We start from the raw sequence: 14,792 nt of genomic DNA, 5'->3' as shown, positions 1-14,792 counted from the left end.
TCTTTCTGAATCTCCATTCCTTGTCTATCAAAGATTATAATACCATAATTCTCTTGTAAACTGCCAAGTAGTATATAAATGCTCATTATTGTGATAAATGGTGACCAGTATAGGCATGTGGAAACCATGCAGTCTTCCCCTGGGAAAAAGGACAAAGTGTGTGTCAGTGAAGACTTAGCAACCCCCTTTTCCTCACTTAACAACATCAGGATGGGCTGGCCAGCAGGGAAGACTCCTCTGGTTAGCCCCCCACATTGGACCCTGTTATCTACAAGATGCACACCCTGCCCCAAACATACCCATCCACCTGCAACCTCAGTGTATTCCTGAGACACAGAATCCACCAGCTCTGATTGAACCAAGAGTGGCTTCCTCAGACACAGAATCCCCCAGCTCTCTTTGGACCAAGAGCTATCATTGGACTAAGAGTAGCTTCCTGAACAGAGAATCTGCCAGCTCTGAATAGACTAAGATCCCTGATAGGACCAAGAGCAGCTCCCTGAGACACAGAATCTGCCAGCCCCAATGATATCAAGAGCTAAGGTTGGACACAGAGTGGCCCCCTGAGACACAGACAAAGCAAGCACAAATTGGACCAAGAGCAGCTCACTCAGACACAGGGACCTCTTGCACCTATTGGAGGAAGAGATGGTTAGACATGAGTACAGAAGTGCATACAACAACATAAAGAACAATATGGCATCACCAGAACCTAGCAGTTCTACAACAGCAGACCTGGACATCACAATGTAGAAGAAGCAGAAGAGAGTGGCCTTAAAAATAACTTTATAAAGACAATAGAGGTCTTTAAAGAGGAAATAAAAAATTCCCTTAAAGAAATTGAGGAAAATACAAACAAAAAATTAGAAGAAACCAATAAATTAAAGGAAGCTAAGAAAACCATAAAAAAATAAAACAATTAAACAGGTGAAGAAAACACTTCAAGACCTGATAATTGAAATAAAAACAATCAAAAAGACACAAACCAAGGGAATGCTGGAAACAAAAAATCCGAGTAAATGAACAGGAACTACAGATGCAGCATAACCAACAGAATACAAGAGATGGAAGAGAGACTCTCTGGTGTAGATCATACAATAGAGGAAATAGATTCTTCAGTTAAAGAAAACACCAAAGCCATAACACAAAATGTCCAGGAAATCTGGGACACCATGAAAAGGCCAAACCCAAGAATAATATGGATAGAAGAAGGAGAAGAATACCAACTCAAATTCATAAAAAATATATCTTCAACAAAATCATGAAAGAAAACATTCTCAACTGTAGTGGGTAACCATTCCAGCTTTGGTCTGGAAGTTTCAACCCCTATTGAGGCTTTGGTAACTATCACGCCTATAAGGCAGGGCCAAGAGAGGGCCCTGAAGACCCGAGATATGAATGCACCACCCTCTCTTGTTTCTTGGACCCTGGACCCTAAAGCTAGACTGAGGAGAGTTCTCCAGAGAACACTGCCCTGCGCCTTTCCCAGAACCCACAACCTACCTATCCCTTCATTTGTAAGTTATGCCACTAAATAAATCTCCCTTTCAACTACGTGGAGTGGCCTTAATAATTTCACCAATATCTGGCGCTCATGTGGGGCAAATTCCAAAGGCCTGGGGGGCTCCCACCCTCAGCCTCCTCCCTGGATGGCGGGTACCTAAACCTGCCTGCAAAGTTCCATATAACCAGGGAATGCCTACATGGTTCGGTTCCATTCTTAAAGAAGAAAATACCTATGAAGATACAAGATTACAGAACACCAAATAGACTAGACCCCCCCCCAAAGTCCCCTCACCACATAATAATTAAACCACTAAACATACAGAATAAAGAAAGATTATTAAGAGCAGCAAATGAAAAAAAAAAGTGACTTATAAAGACAGACCCATCAGAATAACACGCAAATTCTCAGTGGAGACTCTGAAAGCCAGAAGGTCCTAGACAGATGTAATGCAGATATTAAGAGGCCACAGATGCCAGCCCAGACTACTATACCCAGCAAAACATTCAATCACTGTAGACAGAGTGAACAAGATATTCCAAAACCACATTTAAACAATACCTATCTACAAATCCAGCCCTACAGAACGCATTAGAAGGAAAACCCCAACCTAAGGAAGTTAGATGCACCCACGAAAACACAGGCAATAGATAACCCCACAGCAACAAATCTCAAAAAGGAAAATATTCACACACTACCACCAAAACATAACAGGAATTAACATCACTTAATATCACTGGATTCAATTCAGCTATAAAAAGACAGAGGCTAACAGAACGGATATAAAATCAGGATCCTTCCTTCTGCTGCATACAAGAAACACACCTCAACTTCAAAGACAGACACTATCTCAGAGTAAAAGGCTGGGAAAAGACTTTCAAATCAAATGTAATTAAGAAGCAAGCTGGTGTTGCTATCCTAATATCTGACAAAATAGTCTTCAAACTAAAATCAATCAAAAGAGATTGGGAAGGACATTATATATTTATCACAGGAAAAATCCACTAACATGAAGTCTCAATTCTGAACATTTATGCCTCAAACACAAGGGCACCCACATATGTAAAAGAAACATTACTAAAGCTTAAACAACATATCAAACACCACACATTAATAATGCAAGACTTCAACACCCCACTCTCACCAGTGGACAGATCTGCCAGACAGAAACTTAACAGAGAAATAAGGGATCTAACAGATGTAATGACTCAAATGGAATTAGGAGATATTTATAGAACATTCCACCCTAACACAAAATAATATACCTTCTTCTCAGCACCACATGGAACCTTCTCTAAAATTAACTACATACTCAGTCACAGAGCAAATATCAACAGATACAAAAAGGTTGGAGCTAGGCAGTGGTGGCACATGCCTTTAATACCTGCACTAGGGAGGCAGAGCCAGGCCGATCTCTGTGAGTTCAAGGTCAGCCTGGTCTACAGAGTGAGACCCAGGACAGCCACCAAAACTAAACAGAATAACCTCCTGTATTTTATCAGACCACCATGATTAAAGTTAGATTTCACCAACAACAAAAATTACAGAAAATCTACAATCACATGGAGACTCAATAATTCTCAACTTAATCACCAATGACTCAAGAAAGAAATAAAGAGAGAAATTAAAGACTGCCTAGAATTCAATGAAAATGAATGTACTATATAACCAAACATATGGGACACTATGAAAGCAGTGATAAGAGGAAAATTCATAGCACTAAATGCCCACATAAAGAAGCTGGAGAAATCTCACACTAGTGACTTAACAGCACACTTAAAAGCTCTAGAAGAGAAATAAGTAAACTCACCCAGGAGGAATATATTCCAGGAAATAATCAAATTGAAAGCTGAAATCAATAAAATAGAAACAAAGAGAGCAATACAAAGAATCAATGAAACAAAGAGTTGCTTCTTGGAGAAAATCAACAAGATAGACAAGCTCTTATCCAAACTAACCAAAAGGCAGAGAGAGAACATCCATATTAACAAAATCAGAAATGAAAAGGGAGACATAACAGTAGACAATGAGGAAATATAGAGAATCATCAGGTCATACTTCAAAAACCTCCACTCCACAAAATTGGAAAAGCTGAAAGAAATGGACAATTTTCTGGATAGGTACCACATACCAAAATTAAATTAAGATCAGATGAACAATTTAAATAGACCTATAACCCCTAAGGAAATTGAAATAGACATTAAAAGTCTCCCAACCAAAAAAAAAAAAAAAAACATAACCAGATGGTTTCAGCACAGAATTTTAAAGAAGAGTTATACCAATATTCTTCAAATTGTTCCACACAACAGAAACAGAAGGAACATTACCAAACTCTTTTTATGAAGCTATAGTTACCCTAATACCCAAACCACACAAAGATGCAGTAAAGAAAGAGAATTACAGACCAATCTCCCTCATGAACATTAATGCAAAATTGTAATTTTTTTGTAATTTTCTTTTCTTTTTTCTTTTTTTTTTTCTTTTTTTTTTTTTTTTTGGTTTTTCGAGACAGGGTTTCTCTGTGTAGCTTTGCGCCTTTCCTGGATCTCACTCTGTAGACCAGGCTGGCCTTGAACTCACAAAGATCCACCTTCCTCTGCCTCCCAAGTGCTGGGATTAAAGGTGTGTGCCACCACCGCCTGGCGTCATTAATGCAAAATTACTCAATAAAATAATGGCAAACTGAATCCAAGAACACTTCAAAGAAATTATCCATCATAATGAAGTAGGCTTCATCCCAGAGATGCAAGGATGGTTCAACATTTGAAAATCTGTCAATGTAATATACCATATCAACAAACTGAAAGAAAAAAAAACCACGTGATCATCTCATTAGAAGCTGAAAAAGCCTTTGACAAAATCCAACACCCACTCATGATAAAGGTCTTAGAGATCAGGAATACAAGGAACATACCTAAACATAATAAAGACAATCTATAGCAAGCTGACAGGCAACATCAAGTTAAATGAAGAGAAACTCAAAGGGATTCCACTCAAATCAGGAACAAGACAAGGTTGTCTACTCTCCCCATATTTATTCAATGTAGTACTCAAAGTCCTAGCTAGACCAATTAGACAACAAAAGGAAATAAAAGTGATAAAAACTTGAAAGGAAGAAGTCAAACTTTTTCTATTTGTAGATGATATAATAGTCTATGTAAGTGGCCCCATAATTCTACCAGGGAACTCCTACATCTAAAAAAAAAAAAAACACTTCAGTAATGTGGCAGGATACAAGATTAACTCAAAAAAATCAGTAGCTTTCCAATATACAAATGATAAACAGGCTGAGAAAGAAATCAGAGAAACATTACCCTTTACAATAGCCACAAATAATATCAAATACCTTGGGGTAACTCTAAGTAAGCAAGTGAAAGACTTATATGACAATAACTTTAAATCTCTGAAGAAAGAAATTGGAGAAAGATATCAGAAAATGGAAAGATCTCCCATGTTGTTGGATAGGTAGGATCAACATAATAAAAAAGGCAATCTTACCAAAAGCAATCTACAGATTCAATGCAATCTCCTTCAAAATCCCAACACAATTCTTCACAGATCTAGAAAGAACAATACTACACTTTATATGGAAAAACAAAAAATCCAAGATAAGTAAAAAAATCCCGTATTATAAAGCCACCTCTGGAGGCATCACCATCACTGACTTCAAGTGCTACTATAGAACTATAGAAATAAAAACAGCTTGGTATTGACATAAAAACCTACATGTGGACCAATGAAATTGAATTGAAGACCCTGGCATTAATCCACACACCTATGAACACCTGATTTTTTGACAAAGAAACCAAAACTGTACAGTGGAATAAAGAAAGCAGCTTCAACAAATGGTGCTGGCATAACCTGATGTCAACATGTAGAAGATTGCAAGTAGACCCACATCTATTGCCATGAACAAAACTCAAGTCCAAGTGGATCAAAGACCAAAACATAAGACCAGTTACACTGAACCTGATAGAAGAGAAAGTAAGAAGTAGTCTTGAAGGCATTGGCACAGGAGACTACTTCCTAACTATAACACCAGTAGCACAGACACTGAGAACAACAATTAATAAATGGGACCTCCTGATTATGAGAAGCTTCTGTAAGGCAAGGGACATCGTAAATAAGACAAAATGACAGCCTTCAGAATGGGAAAAGATCTTCACCAACCTCACATCTGAGAGAGTGCTAATCTCCAAAATACATAAAGAATTCTAGAAATTAGACATCAAAATGCCCAACAATCCAATTTAAAAAATGGGCTACTGAGATGAACAGAGAATTCTCAACAGAAGAACCTCAAATGGCCGAATGACAAATAAGGAATTGCTCAACATCCTTAGTCATCAGGGAAATGCAAATCAAAATGACTTTGAGATATCTTCTTACACCTGTCAGAATGGCTAAGATCAAAAACACTGATGACAGCTTATGTTGGAGAGGATGTGGAACAAGGGGAACACTCCTCCACTGTTGGTGTGAGTGCAAACTTGTATAGCCACTTTGGAAATCAGTATGGTGGTTTCTCAGAAAATTGGGAATCAATCTTCTTTAAGACCCAGCTATACTACTCTTGGGCATATACCCAAGGAATGCTCAATCATTCCAGAAGGACACATGCTCAACTATGTTCATAGCAGCATGATTCATAATATCCCAAACCTGGAAACAACCTAGATGCCTCTCAACTGGAAAATATGGTACATATACAAAATGGAGTACTACTCAGCAGTAAAAAACAATGACATCATGAAATTTGAAGGCAAATGGGTGGAACTAGAAAATATCACCCTGAGTGAGGTAATCCAGACTCAGAAGGACAAATATGGTATGTGCTTACTCATAAGTGGATACATGATATAAAGCAAAGTATAACCAGACTACAACCCACAGCTCCAGGGAAGCTAGCTGACAAGGAGGACCCAAAGAGGGATGAATGGATTGCCCTGGGAAAAGGAAATAGATGAGATCTCCATGAGTAAACTGTGGATTGGGGGGCAGGCAATGGAGGGTAGGTGATGGGGGATGAGAACATAAGGGAACAGGATGGTCAAGCTAGAACATGGATGGAGTGGGAGAGCAATGAAAGAGATACTGTGGTGAAGGGAGATATCGTGGGGATAGGGAGAACAGGGTGGTAGGGAAGTTCCTAAGAATTCATAAGGATGATCCCAGCTTTGACTACTAGCAATAGTGGAGAGGGTGCCTGGACTGCCTTTCCCCAGTAATCAGAATGGTGAATACCCTGTCATCATAGAGCCTTTCTCCAGTAACTGATTGAAGCAGATGCAGAGAGCCACAGCCAAATACTAGGCCAAGCTCCAGGAGTCCAGTTGAAGAGAGAGATGAGGGATTCTATGAGCAAGAGACATCAAGATCATGATGGGGAAACCTACAGAGATAACCAAACCAAGCTAATAGGAACTCATGAAATTTAAACCAACAGCTGTGGAGCCTCCAAGGGACTGGACTAGGACTCTGCATAAGTGAGACAGTATTTAACTTGATCTGCTTAAGCAGCTCCTGACAGTAGGATCAGGATCCATCCCTGGTGCATGAGGGGGCTTTTTGGAGCCCACTACCTATGGTGGGACACCTCGAACAGCCTTGAGTCAGGGGGAGGGGCTTGAACCTGCCTCTACTGAATGTACCAGGCTCTGCTGTCTTCCTGTGGGAGGCCTTACCTTCTTGTAGGAGGGAATGGGAAGTGCATTGTGTGGGAGGCTGGAGTGGCAGCAGGAGGGAAGAGGGGGATCTTCATTTGGTAAGTAAAATGAATAAAAAAATTATTAATTAAAAAAAGAAATCTAAAAAAAGAAAAAAAGAAAAGAAAACAAACAAACAAAAAACAATATCAGGATGACTCTCCTTACCACCAGCTCCTGGGTAAGAAATTTCTCAGATTGCTAGCATTTTAAGCCATTCCTGATAAGATGCTGTCAAGAAATAGTGAAGAACATTAAGCTCCCTACAGTCAAGTTGGCCTGCTAAATATGTTCCCATCCTATGGCTTTCCCTGAACCTGCTTCAGCCCAAAGACCTTAATGTTTTTTAGCATTAAGTAGATTCGTCTTACCTGTCTGATTAGAGATGATACTATATAGATGGAAGATATGGCAACCACTTGTGTAAGATAAGACCCTAGCAATTTGTTTGTTATTTGTCCTTGGGGCCCTGGAGATTGACAGAAGGCATGACAGTCATAGTGAAATCTACAAGTATGATACACCCTAGGAACTTGGCTATTTGCTCTGTCCCATTGAGTAGATACAAGAAATTGCATTCACTCCTTCCTTCTTGTCAGCCACCTTCCTTAAAGAAAGACAACAGTGAAAGAAATGGCTTACTCAGTGGACATGCTAACCTCAGTCTTCTCTTGCTCCCCTGAGAGGGTGAGGGCAAGCATAAATTAATTCTGTGAGTCAGGTGTTTTTCTTCATACCCAGAATTCCAGATTCATCTAAGAGTCACTACCTAACTTGTCACAATTGAATTCTCTCCTTCAGGGCAGAGCAGCCTGCTGCTTAAGTGTTTCACACAGTGGCAGTGGGGAAATTAACTGGAACACCCGTCAGAGTCCAACCAGTTAGGGAAACTGGATTTTCACTTTAGCCATGGAAAGAAAGGCAGGCTGCTTTAATATGCTGATAAAAGATAGAAACATTTGAAAAAGTAACAAAAGTCTTTCTGTTGTTTTTGGAAGAGAATCTAGGGAAAGTTGGTGTTTTGATTTGCTTTCTTTTTTGGAAGGAGCAATCATTGTATAGCTCCATTTTGTTCATTTTCTTCAGCAGTGTTATAAAAAGAATACTTTCTCGCCGGGCGGTGGTGGCGCCTTTAATCCCAGCACTCGGGAGGCAGAGGCAGGTGGATCTCTATGAGTTTGAGGCCAGCCAGGACTACCAAGTGAGTCCCAGAAAAGGCGCAAAGCTACACAGAGATACCCTGTCTCGAAAAAACAGGAAAAAAAGGAATACTTTCTCTTATGGAAGAGGAGAATGTTTTATTCCCCATACATGGAACATAAGTTAACTTTCCAAAGTTTATTCCCCAATTTTTATGACTAATTCTTAAATTTTTATAGACTGCATAGAGTGTCACAACAGAGCATGCTCTGGGATTTTGTTTTGTTTTGATCACATATACATGCTGCTGGTCTCAGGATCTTTGTTATCTGTAGGTTGTTCTACAGTAAGTCTATTTTCTATTTTCCTCCCCATTTGCCTCCTTCTTAGGGGAGATACTTTTCTTTTTCTCAATTCCTCCCCTGAATCCTTCTGTACTTTTCAAACTAAATTGATTTAAAAGCAGACTCATCTCTCCTAGGTAAAGTGACTGTGTAGCCAAAGGATCTGGATCTAGCCCCCTGAGGAGAAAGAATGGGCTCCCAATTGCTCTTGGCACTCCTTTCCTTTAGTCTTGATCTGAAACACAAAGCATAATTGTCCCCTTTCTACACCACTGCCTAGCCCCCAGGGAAGGAAGTCTTTATTAATTAAATTTGTTCTTTGACAATTTAATATATATTGTATATAATACATTCTGATTGTTACATTGATACATTGTTCTTATCCCCCACAATCTCTTACTTCCCTCCCACACGTGTCAACCACTGGCTCTTTCAAGTCATTTTCCACATTTATGTTAGGTTGTTTTGTCTTGTGACAGTAGTCACTGAGCAAGCTATTTGTATAGTATATTTTAGGTTTTTATTTTCATTCTCCTAACTTCTCTTCCTCTCTAATCCTCTTTTCCCCACCATATATGAAAACACCAGTACAGATTTTAATATTAGTCAAGTGTGATATCATCTGTCTACCTCATGGCCAGCCCTTTGGTCTCCCAGTCAATAGAAATGCTTTTGCCTCATGCAATTTATTTTGGCTCCATTTCTCAAAATACTATTTAAGTTCAAACCAAATCATTTTTATTGAAAGCCTCTCTCACCATTTCTCTGAAAATGGACTCAGCTTCCCTTCAGACCAGCATTTCAATTCCTCTTTCTTTGCACTGCTACCTGTCTTACCTAGCACGTTCCTTCTTGTCCTCATGCCCTTGAAGCCACAATCACATTACAACAGGATAGCTAAACCTTATAGGTAACCTTACTTTCCTGTGACAGGTGACTACAGTTCAAAGCACTTCGACTTTATTATGTTTATTGAGAAAATCACATAGTCATTTATAACTTCAGTAAATCAAAGTCCCCAAGGTTAAATGACCTGTAGTCAAGGGTAGGGCTTGCATGAGGCAGAAGTAGAAGAAAGCATAGCCTTTTTTGTTGTCTAAATCTAGTGATCTTGGCACTGTACTTAGCTGTCAAGTGCCCCTCCACCAGCCTTCTTTGAGAATCTCTTAAAAATTATCAAAAAGTTTGCTTCAGACAGTGACTGACATTTCTTGCATTTTAAAAGAGCATTAATAGCTCAGCATAGTTTGAGCAAGTCTTAACTTGAATATTTTCAATCCTGTTTATAATAAAGACAGCAGTAGCAAATATACTACCGGTGATAAAAGAAGTAATAATAGTGATATTTAGACATCATTTCCACGAACTTTTTTGAATTTTCAGGGAAACCTTCAGAGGTTTCATTGTTCACATTTCACCTAACTGAGAAGAGTCAAACTCTGAGAAGGGAAGCCATTGCCCTAAGTCACAGCTCTCCAGGTCTCGACAACTATCCTGACTTCTCACCCTCTTGCTTTACCTGAATCTAGCTTTATTTAATAGGCTTCAGTTCAACTTATGGTTAATAGCATAATGTCCTCAGTGAATTATGTACTTTATCTACTATTATTTCCTTAATTTGTACAAATTAAATTATGCCAACATATTTTTTTTCAAATATACACAAGAATGCTCCCACCTACAAAACATTTTCATAAAACTGACTTAATCCCACAAAGCAAGCTATGTAGACTTAGGTCTATTTGGTACTTTACAAGAATAACATTACTTCGTATAAATTTTACAAATCAGAAATATAAGGGCAGCCATTTGTGTAGTGCATCTTACCCTATGTACTTGCTTCTATCAGTGTACCATTTGCTATTTAGATTCAAGCTACTCTCTAGTGCAAACAGAAATAAAATATAACAATAGCTCTACCCCAGTGATGGCGTTTTGCAGTTAAAATTCACCTATCATACAGGGATTCCTAGACAGCTTGTAAGTAATAATATGGGCAACACCAGCAGCTTCTTTTCTGAGCCCTATGGGGTTTTATGCATCATAGAGTCATCATTTTGGGGAACATTAAGCCAATGAGAGTAGCATGCTTTAAATGCTACTGTCTGAGGATGGATGTTCAATGATAATATGTTCCACAACAATATGATTTATTTGTTTCTAGCAAGAATTTACATAAAATGTCAATAAGCTATCAATTAAATCCTTTCTGGAGTCAAAAATGCTGATAAAATGTGTCTCTTAGATTTGATGATGAACAGATTGTGTTTCCTAGCAAAGTACCTTCTGTAGATGATAATTTCATAAGCAAACATCTGTAAGGGTAGTTCACTGTTTATGAGAAATGCCAAATTTGCTATCTAGGATTTAGGAACTGTATTTGATAAATTGTACTTTCTTATAATTTCCCCTGCCATATGGACTGGGTTGGTAAACACCTATATGGGCATCACTTTTTTATTACAGCTCATCTGTGTCTCTACAGCATACTAAATTATGGCAATTCTATTCATTACTTTTATATTTTTGTTCACAGTTTTATCATGCAACAAACTTAACAAATAATTACAGGACAGCCATATACAGTACTTGTTATTTTTAACCTTTAACAGGGTTAATGAAAAAGTCCATATGAGGAATCAGATAAAATGGATCAGGGAACAAAATTGGTCAGACAATTATGCCTGAAAGAAAATGTGATTATATTATCATTATTAAACAGAATAATCAAGCACCTTTCAGCAAAATTTCTTTTAACTTTAATCAATAATTAGACAATTGATTTTATATCCTGTCAAATGAATGTATAAATAGTGTTCAGACTGAACTCATGTAGGAGATTTTCTATATAACTGTCTTAAATATTAATCCTACTGGAATATTTCTAAAAGCATCAATCCCATTTTGGTATGGGCTTTTAAAATTATAGTTTCTTTGAAATACTGATATAAAAGTCCATCTAAGGCCGGGCAGTGGTGGTGCACGCCTTTAATCCCAGCACTCAGGAGGCAGAGCCAGGCAGATCTCTCTGAGTTCGAGGCCAGCCTGGACTACCAAGTGAGTCCCAGGAAAGGCGCAAAGCTACACAGAGAAACCCTATCTCGAAAAACCAAAAAAAACAAAAGTCCATCTAAGAATGAAAACAATTGCTAAATATAATTTAGACTATAATTAATGTTAACATTGATAGAATCAAATAAATGAACTAGTAATTGTACCCTCACCCAATCTGATGACTAGCTTTTACCAAATGACATTGTGAAATGTGTAAATTTGTCAGCAGGTGAAAATGCCCTTGACTGAATAAATTATGTGGAGTACTAACTTTTCTGAAGCTAATTCAAACCACTAATGGACTTAATAAGAACCATGCACATGATAGTTGAGCTATTCATAGAACCAAATTAGCCTATAAGAGATATTACCCATTATTCTCTTCTCAGTAATCATTTCCTCTTTTCTCAAGCACAAACCAACCTAGAAAAAAAGATGCTAAATTTAATTACAAAAGCTATTATGTGAATAATGAAGGTAAGCCATCCAATGTGCTTCCGAATGCACTTAGAGCCTGTCAAGCAGTTTAAATATTTTCGTGTGGAATCTGGGGGGTTGCAAGCTATCATACGAGGTGAATTTTAAATATTTTACAGACGTCATTGGGAAAGTGAGTAATGTGAGTAGTGAGGTTACTGGCTCAGTGAATCATGAGAACCTGTCACACATGGGGAGATGTCATGAAAGAAATGATGTCAAATAGCAGTAACTTAGCAACTGAGCATTTAGCTTTCCAGGGAGGGAGCAAGAGTAGTCCCTCAAAAATGGGTGAGTATATACATGAGTCCCTATATATTTTAGGTGAGTTATAAAAATAAGTCTGTTTTCTGTCAACCTGTTTCTTTTTGTGAATAGGGTGATTCATTATTTTCCATTGAATTGGGTAAAAGCAGGTGAATTTAAGCTATGTGTAAAATTTACACCTGCTTTCTATATCTTGGTTATACAGAAAAGGGCAATGAAATAATGCATTGATTTCACAAAGAGAGTTCTAGGTTTATCTTAAAGAAGAAATAGCTTCTGACTTTTGTTTGAGAACCAGCCTTTTGGTTCTGGCTTTGCCAGTAGAATTGGGTTGGGAGAGAAAATGGTAATACAATAAAGTCTGCCATTCTATTTGTAACATGTGACCAGTGTCTAGAAAAAAATGCACCAAAATGACAATCTTCTCATAATTAATATGGTAGGCATCTTCTAGTTTTTAAATGAAAAGTGAAAGAATAAAGGAAAGATCAGTCTTTCTCTTATATATATAAAGCATTATGGAGGCTTCCAGGTTAGTGCCAATTGGATTTCTCCATATCCTGAGTCTGAAATGTGTGGTTGCTTCAGCAATAAGGTCTTACATTTAAGTTCTAGAAGGCAGCCAAGGGAGATGTCTATAGCCTATACTATTTTGGGAATGTTTTGGACCCTTCCCCTGAATAAAAATTTGAAAAAAAAAAGTTTTCCCATGCATGGCACTGGGGTCAGCCATAAACACTCATACATATAAGCAACACCAAATGGACTCAATGTGGGGTGTGTGTGTGTGTGTGTGTGTGTGTACATACATATATACACACATCTGTATATTTGTGTGTGTGTGTGCGCGCGCGCGTGTGTGTTTGTGTGTGTGTGTGTGTGTGTGTGTGTGTGTGTGTGTGTGTGTGTGTGTTAGTCAGGATTCTCAAAAGGAACAGAACTGATAGAGTGAAATACATGGGATTTATTAGAGTGGCTTAAAGGCTGTGGTCTGAGTAGTACAACAATGGCTCTTGACAGAAAGGCCAAGAATATGGTAGCTGTTCAGTTGACAAGACTGGATATATTAGCAGTCTCATTCTGGTGGGGAGTCCTGGAGGATTCCTAGAGAGCTGGTGGTCTTCAGTCTATGCTGGAATCATGAAGAGATATCTTCTAATACCAGTGAAGAAATGTCTTAGCAACAGGACAAATGAACTTGCCTGTGAAATTGAGGACAAGCAGGCATCAAGCAAAAGCTTCCTACTTCCATGTCCTTTAATGTGGACTGCCACCAGAAGGTGTGGCCCCACCTCCAATGATGCAATTAAGAAAATTCCTCATAAGCATGCCCAGCTGCTTGGATTTTAGCTAATTCCAGGTGTAGTCAAGCTGACAACAAAGCTGAGCCATAGCTGTGTGTGTGTGTGTGTGTGTGTGTGTGTGTGCATGTATGTATGTTAAACAACAATAATTAAAGACTAGGTCATGAATTTGAGAGGGTATAAGAGACATAGAGCAATTAGGAGGGAGAGAAGGTGGCATATAATGATGTAAATACAATAACCATGTATGAAATTTCAACAAAATAATTTCTAGAATATTTGAAAAATAAGCCTAAACTCCATAATTTATCTTACCAAAAGAAATTCACAAGACTATGCCACAGTTGTTTCTTGGAGTGTCAAAAGGATGCAAGGTAAGAGATGACTCCTAGTTATGTGTCTGGGCCACAACAGCACTGATACTGAAGATTAAAAAAAAAAAAAACTAAAAGAAATATTGGAGTAACGGGAATGAGTATAAAGGATAGAGAATGGAACTCCCATTGGACAAATTTGACACACAGTTTGAAAATTGGGGAAGGCAGAATTGAATGAGAAATTCCATTAATAATACATGCTTGTAGAAAACATTCTGTCGGTAAGGTAAATGGAGGATTTAGATGCTACTTTAGAAATAGGTTGCAGGTACAACAGTGGTCCACAAAAGAGAAGTAAAAACAAAAGGCACTCACTCTCACAGTCTCACAGACTCCTGTATTTGGATGGGTATTCCTCCTTGCTTGGAATTTATCTAATCCCTCACTGGTCCTAGAATTCTTGTCACTGAAATTTTAGCCAGAATAAAAAAATTAAATCACCATAAGATCTACGTACAAATCCACACTTATATGGGGAAAAAACATACCAGGAAAAGTAATGGCATGAAACAAATATAATGGCAAGGATTTGTTAAAACAACAACAACACTAAGAAATTTTATGTTAAACAAAAAGAAATCCACCCAAATCACTGATATAAGAACTTAAAGGATCTAGAC

The 14,792-nt window shown here is 38.1% G+C and overlaps 1 protein-coding gene across 4 annotated transcripts in view; it reads left to right on the top strand.

The window, feature by feature from the left end:
- The window catches only part of Aff2 (ALF transcription elongation factor 2), a 578,922-nt gene that overhangs the window by 378,016 nt on the left and 186,114 nt on the right, over positions 1-14,792 (top strand). The gene's annotated exons all lie outside the window — the stretch shown is intronic.

This window comes from Peromyscus maniculatus, chromosome X (genome assembly GCF_049852395.1).
Source record: "Peromyscus maniculatus bairdii isolate BWxNUB_F1_BW_parent chromosome X, HU_Pman_BW_mat_3.1, whole genome shotgun sequence".
In the NCBI taxonomy this organism is placed as follows: Eukaryota; Metazoa; Chordata; class Mammalia; order Rodentia; family Cricetidae; genus Peromyscus; species Peromyscus maniculatus.
Note: the sequence above shows the minus strand (reverse complement) of the source record. Positions and strands in the feature narration are given on the sequence as shown.